We start from the raw sequence: 14491 nt of genomic DNA on the forward strand, positions 1-14491 counted from the left end.
TGCTGAATCTATCTCTGTAATTCAAGCAGTTCATGAGCAAAGCAAAATAGAATTTTTGATGAAATTGCAACCTGAATTTGAGAGTGTGCACTCTAACTTGATGAATCGAGACCCGTCTCCCTCTTTGGATATCTGTTTTAGGGAATTACTTCGTGAAGTGTAACATCTTTTCACACAAAATGCTTTCAAGCAAGAAAACATTCTGACTGCTGCAGTTGCTGCTCAAGGAAAAAGAAAGGTTAGGGATATGAGCAGAATTTGATGCTACAATTGCAAACAATATGGCCATATTGTGAGTAATTGAGGTAAGAAGTTCTGTAATTATTGTAAACAACACAGGAATATAATCAAGGATTGTCCCACACGTCCTTAAAATCATAAGATCAATGCCTTCCAAGCGGAGATAAATGGTTCAACTTCTGATAACTCGTATGCAACAGGAACTAACAACCAATTTGCTACTCTGGACAAGTTCTTACTCCTGAAATGGTACAACAAATGATTGTGTCAGCCTTTTCAGCCGTAGGGCTACAAGGTAACAATATTACATCTACTTTTTGGCTTGTTGATTCTGGCGCTTCCAATCATATGTCCAACTCAACTAGTTTGTTACATCTAATTTTTAGCTTGTTGATTATGACGCTTCCAATCATATGACCAACTCAACTAGTGAGCTGAAAAATGTTCGTAAGTATCATGGCCTCTTACAAATTCAAGTTGTCAATGGTAGTAATTTACCCATTATCAAAATTGGGGATACTACTCATACTTTCAAGAATGTTTTGTGTCACCAAAGCTCCCACTAGTCTTATTTCGGTTGGTCAATTAGTAGATGACAATTGTGATGTGAAATTTTCTCGTAATGTTTCCCTTGTGCAGGATTAAGTGTCGGAGAAGATAATCGCGAAGGAGCCTAAAGTTGGAAGATTGTTTCCTATACACTTTTCCATTCCTCGTGTTCTATCTTTTGTGTGTACTCCTACAACTAGTAGATGAAGGTTTGGCGTAGGCGTCTAGGACATCCTAATTCTATTGTGTTATCTCATTTATCAAATTTTGGTCTATTAGGAAATAAAAATCAATTTTTAGTTGCTTCTATGGATTTTTCTACTTGTAAATTAGGCAAAAGTAAAACTCTCTCTTTTCCTAATTTGGTAGTCGTACTACGAAGTGTTTTGATGTAATTCATAGTGGTGTTTGGGGCATTTTACCAATTGTTTCACATGCTCGTTTCAAGTACTTTGTGACATTCATAGATGATTATAGTCGATTTACATAGGTGTATTTTCTTCGATCCAAATCTGAAGTCTTTTCCATGTATAAGAAATTTTGGGCTTACATTGAGAATAAATTTTCCACATATATCAAAATATTAAGATCTGATTGTCTCATGAATTCAATAATTTCTTACTTGAGAAAGAAATCATCTCACAACGCTCTTGCCAATATATACCACAATAAAATGGGGTTGCTGAGCGTAAAAACCATCGTCTTTTAAATGTCACTCGTACTTTATTAATTGAGTCATATGTACAATCTAAATACTGTGTGGAAGCTTTGTCTACTGTTGTTTATTTGATTAATAGACTTTCATCTTAAGTGTTAAATCTTGAGTCTCCATATTATCGTCTGTATCACAAGTATCCTAACTACCATAGTTTTCAACATTTGGTTGTGTTTTTTTGTGCACCTACCTCCTTCTCAATGCAACAGACTTTTTGTTCAGTCTACTAAATGTGCTTTTATGGGTTATTATACTTCGCAAAAAGATTTTATTTGTTATGATTCAAGTTCTAACAAATTTCATGTTTGTAGAAATGTTGTGTTCTTTGAAAATCAGTTTTTCTTTCCTACCCATGTTGAGTCATCTTCTATTTCTCCTCTTCTTTCTACTTTTGAGGATTTGTCATTTTCTTCTAAGCGGTTCAAACTTGGATTTCTGTAGGAACGACATCGGCCAACTTTACCCTATTCCGAAACAAATCCGCCTCCTGAGACTGCCCCACAACCAAAATCTGAGATTTCTTCAATGTCTGCTCCTATTGACCCTCGTCGGCAATCTACCAGAGTGTATCGTACTCCTAAGCAATATGGTTTTCTTCTACTTTATCCACCGTCTCTATTCCAACAGTTTACTCACAAGCCTCCAAGCTTGAATATTAGCAGAAAGCAATGAAAGAGGAACTTTTGGCTCTTAAAGAAAATAACACATAGGACATTGTTCCTTGTCCTTTAAATGCCTGTCCAATTGGATGTAAACGGTTTTATTCAATTAAACTTCATTCTGATGGAACTCTTGATCGATACAAGGCTCGACTAACGGTTCTTGACAACAAACAGGAGTATGGTGTGCACTAAGAGGAGACTTTTGCACCGGTAGCAAAAATGACTATAGTGCGCATTATTATTGTCATTGTTGCATCATAAAATTGGTCTCTTCATCAAGTGGATGTCAAAAATATTTTTCTCCATGGTAATCTCAAAGAAGATACTTATATGAAACCCCTGCTCGATTTGTTCTCATCACCTGCATCAGATGTATGCAAGTTAAAGCAGTCTTTATATAGATTAAAACAAGCTCTCAGAGCTTGGTTTGACAACTTTCGGTCTACTTTGCTTCAATTCTCTTTTGAGCTTAAACATCTGCAGTTTGTGTTCTTCTTTTGGTGTATGAAGATGATATTATTATCATAGTAATTGACTCTTCACCAATCATTAGCCTCCAACAGCAGGTAAAAGATTCTTTTCATATGAAAGATCTTGGTACTCTTACATACTTTTTGGGGTTGGAAGTTCATTAGGATTCTTTAGGTGTGTACATTACTCAAGATTTGATTACTTTGGTTGGTCTTCAAGAATCTTCCTCTGTAAATACTTCATTGGAATGAAGTGTAAAGTATCATCGTGCGGAAGGAGATTTTTTTCTTGATCCAACTTTGTGTTGGCAATTAGTTGGTACCTAAATTATCTTACTATTAATCGGTCTAATATCTGTTTTGCAGTTCAATAAGTGAGTCAATTTATGCAAGCTCCCCGTCATCTACATTTGGTGGCTGTCCGTCACATCGTCGTTCCGTCATGAGTTGATGCATGTTTCTAGGAGATTCCTTGATATCTTGAAAGAGCAAGAAGCAAGATCGTGTTTCAAAATGTTCAATCGAATTTGAATATCAAGCAATGTCTACTGCTTGCTTCAAGATTATTTGGCTTCATGGTTTACTTGCAGAAATTGGATTTCCTCAATCTAATCCCACTTCTCTCCATACTAACAACACAAGTGTTATTCAGATTGCTACCAATCCAGTTTATCATGACAGGACCAAACACATTGAAGTGTACTGTTATTGTATCAGAGAATGTGTAGATAAAAGAGTCATTACTCTTTCACATGTATCCAGTGATCTTCAAATCACCGATGTGTTTATAAAATCCATGGCTCGGCAATGCTATTAGTTTCTAGAGGACAAATTGATGCTTCTTGATTCTCCGACATCAATTTGAGGGGGTATGTTAGGATAATGGACAGATCATATCTGTTTAGCTATCTGGACAGATTTCAGTCAGAAATATGTACTTCGTAAATATTTGTGTAAATCGCTTTTAATACTTAGATATAGGAGATATTCTTAGAGATGTAACGGTTAGGAATAACAAATATTAGGCAATACATGGCAGATATTAGAGGATTAATAAGATCTTTAGGAATGTACAAGGAGAAGTCTTTCCATTTAATGACAGAACTCTTGACTTGAGAGATCATTCAGCAAAATTGAAATTCATAAAGACTTGACAAAGTTCATCTGCATTGAGGGGGGTGGGAGTGGGGGTGGGGGTGGGGGTATTAAGTTAATTATGTGCAGAGCTAAATCTCACCATGGTCTTCCCTCTTCCATATCCATTTCCCGCATATCCAAAAGATTCAAGGGAAAAGAGTCCATAGAATCAAATACCATGAGGGAGGAAGAATACTTACTAGCTATTATGCATTGGTTTCAGGATTGAAAACCTTGAAGAAGCCTTTTTTCATGTTCTCTTTTGTTCTCAAACTTTTAGAGAACAAGAATTTGCCGCACAACCTTAAACCTACAAGCTTCTTTAAGAGAGTCAGAGAATTCGTAGGCACAACCTTTAACCCTACAAGCTTCTTTACGAGAATAGAATTCGGGGCGGCACCTTAATCTTAAAACTTCAAGATTACAAAAATCTTAAGAATATTTTTGATGCTAGTAATAGTAATAGCGTGTTCTCAGTGTATAACGTTGTTAAGGGAATACTCTTATAAAATAATAAAGAAAACAAAAATATAATGTGGTCATTATCGTCGATAAACAACAAAATAACGTTGTAAAAAAGTTTAGAATAAATATATCGGTTTTTATGCTTGCAATAAAAAAGAGAAAGTAATGATATCGTTAGAGTAATTATGATTAATGTGGTAACTTATCAAAATAGTTAATGATACAAGATCATGAAGATGAACGTTTTTGAGTATTTTGGATGTAACCTCGAAGGTGTACAAGTTGAAGTGTTAAAAAGGGCTCCAAACCGCCCCTAAAACACTCCATGGGTGCCTATTTACCTACTTGGTCATTAAAGGGCCTTTTTGTCATTTTATCTTTTTATTTGTAAAGTACTATAAATAGAACAATATAGGGTTTTAGTTCATTAGTTTTTGTTGAATATTGTTGAAAGAACACATCTCTTGAGAGAGGGTCTCTAGGCTTAAACTAGGACATGAACAAGTGTGGATTCACTTGTGATTGTGTATTGCTTGGAAACGTTGGTGCTTGAGCGGTGGAATCCCTCTTGTGTCACGTAAGAGTGTGGTGTTGCTATTGTAAGTCTTAAGGATCCTTAGATTTAATAAATCTTTAGGTTCTTAACCTTGTAATAGTGTATGTCTCACTTTCTATCTTTCTATATCATGTACTAGTTGTGTAGTCTAGTGAACTGTTTGGTTCTTGTTGTTCTTGTAATCTTGTAACCGTTGGATTGTTGTTATTGTAGTGTTGTTCCTCTCGTTACTGTTGTTTATCTCTTGTTTTTGTTAGTGCTTTTGGTGTCATTTACACCTTGTTTCTTGATGTTATTGGAACCGAGATTTGGTGTTTGTTGAGCTCTCGGGTTTCCCTTTGTTTGTGGACTATTTTTGGCTTGTTTTTGATACGTACCAAATTTATATCGTATCATTTGGTATCAAATCTTGTGGTTGATTTTGGTCCAACAAAATCAATCTTGGGCTTGCTATAAAAATTAAAAAGGAAAAAGAAAAAGAAGTGTTCTTGTTCTAGTTCTTATTTTTTATCTTGTTCATGGCCGAGAAACTTGTAGTGTTCTTGTTGTAGTCTTGGCCGAAATTTGCGGAGTCTAGGTCTAGAATTTCTTTGTTGTTATTGTTGTTTCTTGATTCACTAACACTAAAGGTATCTAGATCTATATTTGAGCTTGAAAACTTGTTAAAGTTATGTTGTGAACAAAGACCTAGACTGAAATTTGTGGAGGTTGGAGTGGGCGTTGAAGGTGTTGTTATTGTTGTTCTTGAAAAGTTGTTGTGTTCTTGTTGTTTTCATCACTTCTCTTATCTTGACCAATTTAAAGTAGTTAATAGATCTAGAAAAGGTGAAGACAAAGTTGGATGACTTGTTGGTGAAAGGACTAGCTCACATCACTCTTGACTTGACAATAACTTTTTCAACCACTTTCCTTGTTTCTAGGAGCCTTGTTTTGTGGAAACTAGTACAAGTCTAATCTCACCTTTTTGAGTTGAATTTGAAAAGAGTTACAAGACTTGTGTTTTTCCCTCCAAATACTAATTGTCTTCCATTCCAAAAGTATAAGGACTAAAAATTTTAAGAATGGTGATTAATACTTGTGTGGACCCGTGATCAATTAGGGGGTGAAACAACACCAATTACTGTTCACACGACAAAATTTTAAGCTCAAATTTGATCTTCTAGCTTCATTTTGTTGTTTCTTTTGTTGATTCCAATACTAACTTATAAGCTAGTAACCACTTACTAAATTGTGAGTTGGTTTGAAACCGTTCTTTGTGTTTACGTCCTTGTGTATTTTTTTTATTTTGGAGTCGTTGTAAACATTGGAATTCACCTCTCAACACCTCACAGAGTACAAGCAAGCATACAACACTTGTGAGATTAAGTGTGAGGAATCCGAGAACAAAGAAATAAAGAGAGAATGTGAGGACCCGTTTGTTGTTTGTAGTGAAACTTCTTGGCTAAACTCAATTGAGCCAAATAAGATTGAAGGCAAATCTCAAGATGGAGAGGAAGCCAAGGTGCAAAATGAAGACGTTGGTCGAGACTTAAAATTGTTGTGTTCTCGATTTCTTCTTATTTTGTGGACTGTTTTGGAGCCATTTTCATTTGGCTAGTACCATTAATTTGAGGTCAAATTACTCTCAAGATGGAGAGAATGATACAAGAACAATCATGAAGATGAACGTTTTTGAGTATTTTGGATGTAACCTCGGAGATGTACAAGTTGAAGTGTTAAAAAGGGCTCCAAACCGCCCCTAAAACACTCCATGGGTGCCTATTTACCTACTTGGTCATTAAAGGGCCTTTTTGTCATTTTATCTTTTTATTTGTAAAGTACTATAAATAGAACAATATAGGGTTTAGTTCATTAGTTTTTGTTGAATATTGTTGAAAGAACACATCTCTTGAGAGAGAGGGTCTCTAGGCTTAAACTAGGACATGAACAAGTGTGGATTCACTTGTGATTGTGTATTGCTTGGAAATGTTGGTGCTTGAGCGGTGGAATCCCTCTTGTGTCACGTAAGAGTGTGGTGTTCCTATTGTAAGTCTTAGGGGTCCTTAGATTTAATACATCTTTGGGTTCTAAACCTTGTAATAGTGTATGTCTCACTTCCTATCTTTCCATATCATGTACTAGTTGTGTAGTCTAGTGCACGGTTTGGTTCTTGTTGTTTTTGTAATCTTGTAACCACTGGATTGTTGTCATTTTAGTGTTGTTCCTCTCGTTATTGTTGTTTATGTCTTGTTGTTGTTAGTGCTTTTGGTGTCATTTACACCTTGTTTCTTGATGTTGTTGGAACCGAGATTTGGTGTTTGTTGAGCTCTCGGGTTTTGCCTTTGTTTGTGGACTATTTTTGGCTTGTTTTTTATACGTACCAAATTTGTATCGTATCATTTTGATACCAAATGATACAAGACTAACAAGGAAGGCATGAAAAACACTCCAAATCAGTCCACAAATCTTAAGGACTTGAGGATCAAGATGGAGACCACTCTCGGATTCACTACCAACAATAAGATTACAAGATATAGTGGTGTATTTGACACCAAATCAGCAGTCCAAAATAAGATTAACCACAATATATAATGAAAAATAAGACACAAGATTCGAATTTAACAATAACAACCAGAACACAAGATTACAACACAACAATAAACAAGATTACATGAAGGTAAAAAGATAGATAGATAGACCACATGAAGGTATAATCTTAAGAACCCAAGAATGGACAATCTTGGACCCTTAACACTACACACAACAATAAACCTATCTCTTACAAAGATACAAGTTCGGATTTCGCCTCCCAAGCATCAATGTTTCCAAGCAAACACAATCACTAGTGATTCTACACTAGATCTTGCCTTAGCTTCGGTTGGTGGCTTTTCCAATCCCTAACTATGGTGTTTCAAGTCTTACAAGACTTACAATAATATCCCCAAAAACTCCTAATGGAAGCCCTAGCATGTTACTTATATAGTTATTACAAAATGAAAGCTAAAAATGACCAAAAGGCCCTTAAGTGATGGGCTCTCATCAAGTATAGCCCAAGTGTAGTGTTTGGACTGTTTTGAGTGCATAATTAGGTCCTCTTTGGCTCTTCAATTGAACACACCAAGTCTTGGATCCAACACGCACTCTCATAAATCCATGTCTGGGATTATTCTTGTATCACCTGACCCTGTCAGCCCTTGTAAGACCACACATCCAACGCAACATCCTCATTTCTGCCACCTTCAATTTTTGAATAGAAGAAATCTTAACTGGCCAACACTTCGCTCCATACAACATAGCCGGTCAGACTGCAACTCTATAGAATTTTCCTTTAAACTTGGGAGGCACCTTCTTATCGCATAAAATCCCCGAAGTGAGCCTCCATTTCATCCAACCTGCCCCAATACGGTGCGAGACATCCTCATCTATCTCTTCATTCCACTGAATCGTATACCCAAGATACATAAAACTATCCCTCCTATAAGCTGCCTGAGAATCCAACTTTACCACCACCTCCTCATCTTGCCTCAAGTCACTAAACTTGCACTCCAAATACTCTGTCTTGGTCCTACTCAATCTGAAACCTTTAGACTCCAGTGTTTGTCTCCAAACCTCCATCTTATCATTAACACCTTGCCGCTACTCATCAATCAAAACTACATCATCCGCAAAAAGCATACACCAAGGCACCTCTCCTTGGATACTCCACTTCAACACATCCATCACCACGGCAAATAAAAATGGACTAAGAGTTGATCCCTGATGCAACCTTGTCAAGACCAGAAAATGCTCAAAATCTTCTCTCACCGTCCTTACTCGAGTCTTCACCCCTTCATATATATCCTTAATCGCTCTAATGTACGCCACCGAAACCCCCTTCTCCTCCAAGCATCTCCAAAAAACATTTGTAGGGACCTTGTCATATGCCTTTTCCAAGTCAATAAACACCATGTGCAAATCCCTCTTCCTCTTTCTATACTGCTCTACCATTCTCTGCACTAGGTGAATTGTCTCAGTCGTCGAACGACCAGGCATAAATCCAAATTGATTCTCTAAAATAGACACAATATTTCTCAACCTCCGCTCCACCACCCTCTCCCAAATCTTCATCGTGTGCCTCAACAACTTAATACCCCGGTAGTTGTTGCAACTCTGAATATCAACCTTGTTCTTATATAATGGAATCACCATGTTCCATCTCCACTCCTCAGGCATCTTTGCGGACTTGAAAATGTTGTTAAATAGGTTGGTCAACAACCTCAACCCAGCCCTGCTAGAAAACTTTCAAAAATCCACCGGAATCTCGTCAGGCCCCGTCGCCCTACCCCTTCGCATCTTGCGAACAGCCTCACTGACCTCCTCTACTTTAAAACGCCGACAATATCCGAAATCGCGACACTTCACGGTGTGCTCCAATTCCCCTAACACAACACCTATGTCCCCCTCGTCATTCAAAAGCTTATAAAAATATGACTGCCATCTTTTCTTAATGAGAGTGTCCTCCACCAATACTCTGTCATCTTCCCCCTTAATGCACTTCACTTGATCCAGATCCCGACCCTTGGCAAGCCTAAACAACCTCTTTTCCCCGTCTTTCTCCTCTAACCCTTTATACAAACTCTCAAAAGCTACGGTCTTAGCAGCTGTAACTGCTAACTTAGCCTCCTTTTTAGCTAACTTATACTCCTCCCTACTAAATTATTATTCAAATATTTAAAATACATAGAAAAACATAAGGAACAATTTCAATTCTAAAATGAATTAAGTGTAATGTGAAATTTTTTATTAAGAGTCCTATGCACTTTTTTAGGGAAAGAACTATTATTGATGGGAAGGGGGAAAAAAATTAAGAACGAAAATTTATAGTTAAAAAATACGCATGGGAAAAAAAGATTCCTATGCAAGTTTTATAGGAAAAAATTTTAGGAACCAAAATATATTTTTTTAGAAAAACATATGCATGAAAGGAAAAAATATATATCTTATTTAGGTAAGAAATCATAATATTTTACAATTCTAAATCAATTATAATTTTACCTTATATAAACCACAAAAATATCTATAATTCTATTTAAATAGTTATTTGAACTAGTGTAATTTTTCTACTTCTACATTTCTTCTTATTTTTCTTATTTTTTTTTAATTTTGATTAATGATTAATTAAAATTTTCTTAAAATTTTCTTCTTGGATTCTTTAGGATTTTCTAGCCTAAAGAAAACAAATAAAGTTGAACCAAAAAATCAAACCATATACGTCTTAAAAAAAAAGATAAAAATATGTGAGGTTATATTTGGAATGCATATTATTTTAATATTAAAATGATTTATGAAATAAAAATAAAAATCTATCATATTTAGATATTTATTTAAAGGAAAGATTTTGAACATCTAAATCAATTAAAATTTTACCTTATATATCAAAATGAATTTCTATAATTCTATTTAAACAATATTTTGATCAAACATTAACACAGAAAATCCGTCACTTCTTCTACTATAAAATTAGACAAGACAGTTGCCGCCAAATAAAGTAAATATTTATCTTAACTAAAAACTAACATTTATACTACGAGAATGGTGATTCTTTTTTTTGTTGCCAAAAAATTTACTTCTTTCAAAGACATTTCATAGTTTTTATGCAATTTTTTAAGGTAATAGGATATATATTGGGTTAAACGGACTAGAGCACTTCGAACTCCATTGGTTTGAATTCTTTATTCTTTTGTTTTTTAATTTTCTATTTGAACTACATATAAATTTATCTTGAATTCTTTTCTATTTTGAATTATGGATGCAAAGACTTCTATGATAACAATTAGGGAGTGTTCATGTCACGACCCGAACTGGGGCCCTGGCCGTGACGAGTATCCCGAACCATAAAAGCCCGAAACACCCCTAACTGTCTGATAGTCATGCACATAATTCATATGATAAAAAAAATGCGGAAGATAAACAATATTACGGAAACATGGTCAGGAATCATACGAAAGCAATAATGGGGAATAATGTCCCACAATCTCAACACAACATCTCTATAACGTCTGTGAAATCTCTACTACATGACTGAAACAAATATCTATCTGAAAACTGGGACAAGGCCCCTAGTAGACCCAAAACTAATAAATGATAAATGAAACTGCCAGATATCAGGCCTTCCGAAATATTGAAGGATCACCAAGTGACTCTGCGAATCTGTCTGAGGAAATCTACTGATTTTCTGGACCCCTAGATTGTGCCTCCGAACCTGGGAAGGAAGGGGGTCATTACAAAAGTACTGGTACGCAGAGATATCAAAACAAAACATAATATTTTTATAAAATATAGTTGAGAGCCATTATAAAGCAATTCATATCAAATCACTTGAAAACACATGGGCGTAATGTAATTGTTTTCAACAACAATGCAATGCAGCTAAGCTAGGTGGAATACCCTACATATCACATTTACACCAAATGTCGAACCTCGGTTGCCGCCGAGATTAGAGTATAAGTGAGGGGAAGACACACAAGATCACACAGCAGGGTGTCTCGATCCAATGGTAGTGCACAAGATCACAAAGCAGGGCTCCTAACCATAGTCCCAATTTGGGAATGACATAAAGCCAGGTATGCAAGATCACAAAGCAGGGTACCAAATTCCCATGTCGGCAAATACGATTTCCAGCGATGAGCCCTTACACTCAAACACCTTCTTCGGGCATCCACCTATCTCATGAAAAATCAATCCATTCATATTTCATCTGATTCAATCACATATCATATTCTGTAGGGTATTGTCATACCCGACTTGCAAGCCATCAATATCACATCATTCTTCTCATTCAACCATTGTATTCAACATGTTTCAACACAAATAGCCCTCTCGTTTTTAAGTCAAAATCATATCAATTCTCAAAATATTTCATGTCATGCTTTTCAAGATGTTTTCAAACAATTTACATCATATGAATATTTAAAATAAATTCACATCAAGAGAGGGATTCCATATCATTCATGCTCTTAAGTTAACATCTTTTTGGAATACATGCATATACATATATCATATAGCAAATCACTTTGGGAGTAGGCCTAAGGACCAAATCAATATCATAAAACGTTTAAAACATAATCATATTCGTAATTTCAAAACCCCCATTTGAAAACATGAATTTTTAAAGCCCATGAGATTTTTGAGATAAGCCCACGTACCTCGATTACTACGAATATTAGGTGCTTCTTGAAGCGTACGTTGAGAGGATTCCAAATATGCAATTAATTTCTAAAACCCACGGTTGAATCTTGAGTTGCTTGGGTTTTTATTTTGAAACCCTAGAGAGAGTTCTTGAACAATTTTGATGAATGAAGGTGTATTTTGGGGTCTTTGGGAACCGAATTTTGTGTTTAGGGCTAAGTAAGGATGGAAAAGGACCATTTTACCCCAAAAACGGAGTGTTTAAGTCACCTGAAACCTTTACATAGGCGCCACCTATGCTATCGCCTATGTTTACATAGGCGCCGCCTACTACTTTGAAAGGCCATAACTTCTTGCTCGGGTGCCGTATTTTAGCAAAATTGGTATCGTTGGAAAGCTAAATCGAAGACCTATCATTTGACACATAGTAGGCTCTCTAATTCGACATACACAGAGAGTTATGGTCGATAGAAGCTTACACAAATTAAAACATCCACTAAAACTTAATCGATCGAAATAGTTTCAACTCGTCCTTGAGTTGAAGGACCTCTATGGTATAAATTCAAGCTTGAATGGACTCACATACTACGCAAATAATTAACATGCCATATTAGCTTAGGATTTATGGCTTCGGTATTATCAACGCATCAGAATCATGGTTTATATTGTAGCCCGAAATGCGGGGCGTTACATTATCTTCCCCTTGGAATCATTCATCCTCGAATGATGGGTAGGAACATATTGAAGCTTAGAGGTATGGAATAACGCGGACACGACATGTCCTCTAATAAAGAATACACTGATCTGAAACATGATCATATGGCTGGAACTACTGATGTTCTGAATTCTTATACCGGACATGCATATCTGATGAATGGAATACACGACTGAAGCTACTCATAAGCTGAATTCTCTTAATGAACATGCATACCTGATGCATGGATTTGTTACTGAGTTGTTCTCATGAACGCAGAACTGAATACACTGTTAAGCTGAACTTTTTCTATTGGACATACATTTTTAATACATGCATATCTAACTGAACTGACGTATGAACGTATGATAGAATACGCAATGATAACTGGTGCGGAGCTTGTAATAAGAATCTATGCATGCAGCTGAATGGGGTATCTCTCCCTTGGGACCCTATGTCCCTCTATGAATGCTCAATTCACTAAGATACTCGGAAAATTGAGACGATGCGCAGGGCACCTACGAATTGAATTATAACTAAACATCTAAAATCTGAATTTAATGCATGATGCATGAACTAGGCTATACTCGTAACTACTGGTATACTCTATCTTGGAATAGTAGCATGTCTGAGATTTTGAGTAGCATAAATAAGTGCAAAGACAAGAAAACAAGTCATGCGAATCTGACTGCTAAACTGACTTATTGGCCATACAGACTGAATTATACTACACCCTCATACTTAACTTGAGTATCTCTTCAGCACAAATTCTCTAAAGAAATTCTAGCGGTAATAGGGAGCCATGAATCTTGGGTATGGATTACACAAGACATCCAACTGAGGAAATCACAACATTGACACTACACTGCAGTCTGGAATATAGACATATAACTCCTAAATTAGGATAGAATTTTTAGACCTTTGGTAATACAACTTCTTACTTTCAGGCTTAGAGCACTTTCCGAATTTCCCTTAACTATACTATTCCCTATAAATATCATATTCATTCAACTCAGCTTAAAATTCTCATATGAGCATTGACAAATCTTTCTACTAATGTCAGAAATAACTTAATCCCTTTGCCGTGATCAAGCCTAACTCTAAGCCACAAAAAAAATACAACATGCCAGACCACACTACTATTCTAAACCATATGATGTCACCTTCTATATCTCCTTTAAAGATCACATCCTAAGTATAACATGCCTTACCACTTCAATGACTACTCTGAACTCTTAATATGAAGTCACTAATGCATATTGCAACCTTCTACTACAATCCTAAAATGTCATTCAAGCCTAATTTATAACCACATGTTAACTTCAAGACAACCACCCATAAATACATACTTCACATAGTTTCTAAACTATTGTCAATATAACTCTCACGCGCTACCTTAAGACATACGCACACAAACTTTTCCACTAACCATCACATGTATCAAAAACTTGACCCCGAATCTTACTTCATACTTATGGCCTTATCTAAACAAGCATACTATGATCTTCCTTCAACAAGAACATTTACATCATCACCACTATCATTGCATAGGAAGGGTCACTAAAAGGTTAAAACATAAAACCCTCAAGCATGAAAAGATCTTTATATGGGAATGAGAACACTATAAAGAGTCAGTACATGCGTCATGAGTTGCATGACCTCAACTAGAGTTCATAACATAAGGAATGTGATTCCGACTACTTGAATGAACTAGAACTCATTATCTTGGAACTGGAAGAGTATGTGACTCTCTATTATATACCGGAATCATGAACTATGATCACGAAACTGAATTGTAAGGCATGAGTAAGCATTTGGATAACTAAAAAAATACTGAGGTAGGAATGGGTTGAGATC

The 14491-nt window shown here is 35.9% G+C and overlaps 1 long non-coding RNA gene across 1 annotated transcript; it reads left to right on the forward strand.

The window, feature by feature from the left end:
- Positions 1–6: 6 nt before the first annotated feature.
- Positions 7–1094, forward strand: LOC107840344. The gene is made up of 4 exons (XR_001665250.2): positions 7–305; positions 441–535; positions 627–687; positions 880–1094. It is a non-coding gene; the product is annotated as an uncharacterized LOC107840344 (long non-coding RNA).
- Positions 1095–14491: the final 13397 nt, after the last annotated feature.

Source organism: Capsicum annuum, chromosome 8 (assembly GCF_002878395.1).
Source record: "Capsicum annuum cultivar UCD-10X-F1 chromosome 8, UCD10Xv1.1, whole genome shotgun sequence".
Lineage (NCBI taxonomy): Eukaryota > Viridiplantae > Streptophyta > Magnoliopsida > Solanales > Solanaceae > Capsicum > Capsicum annuum.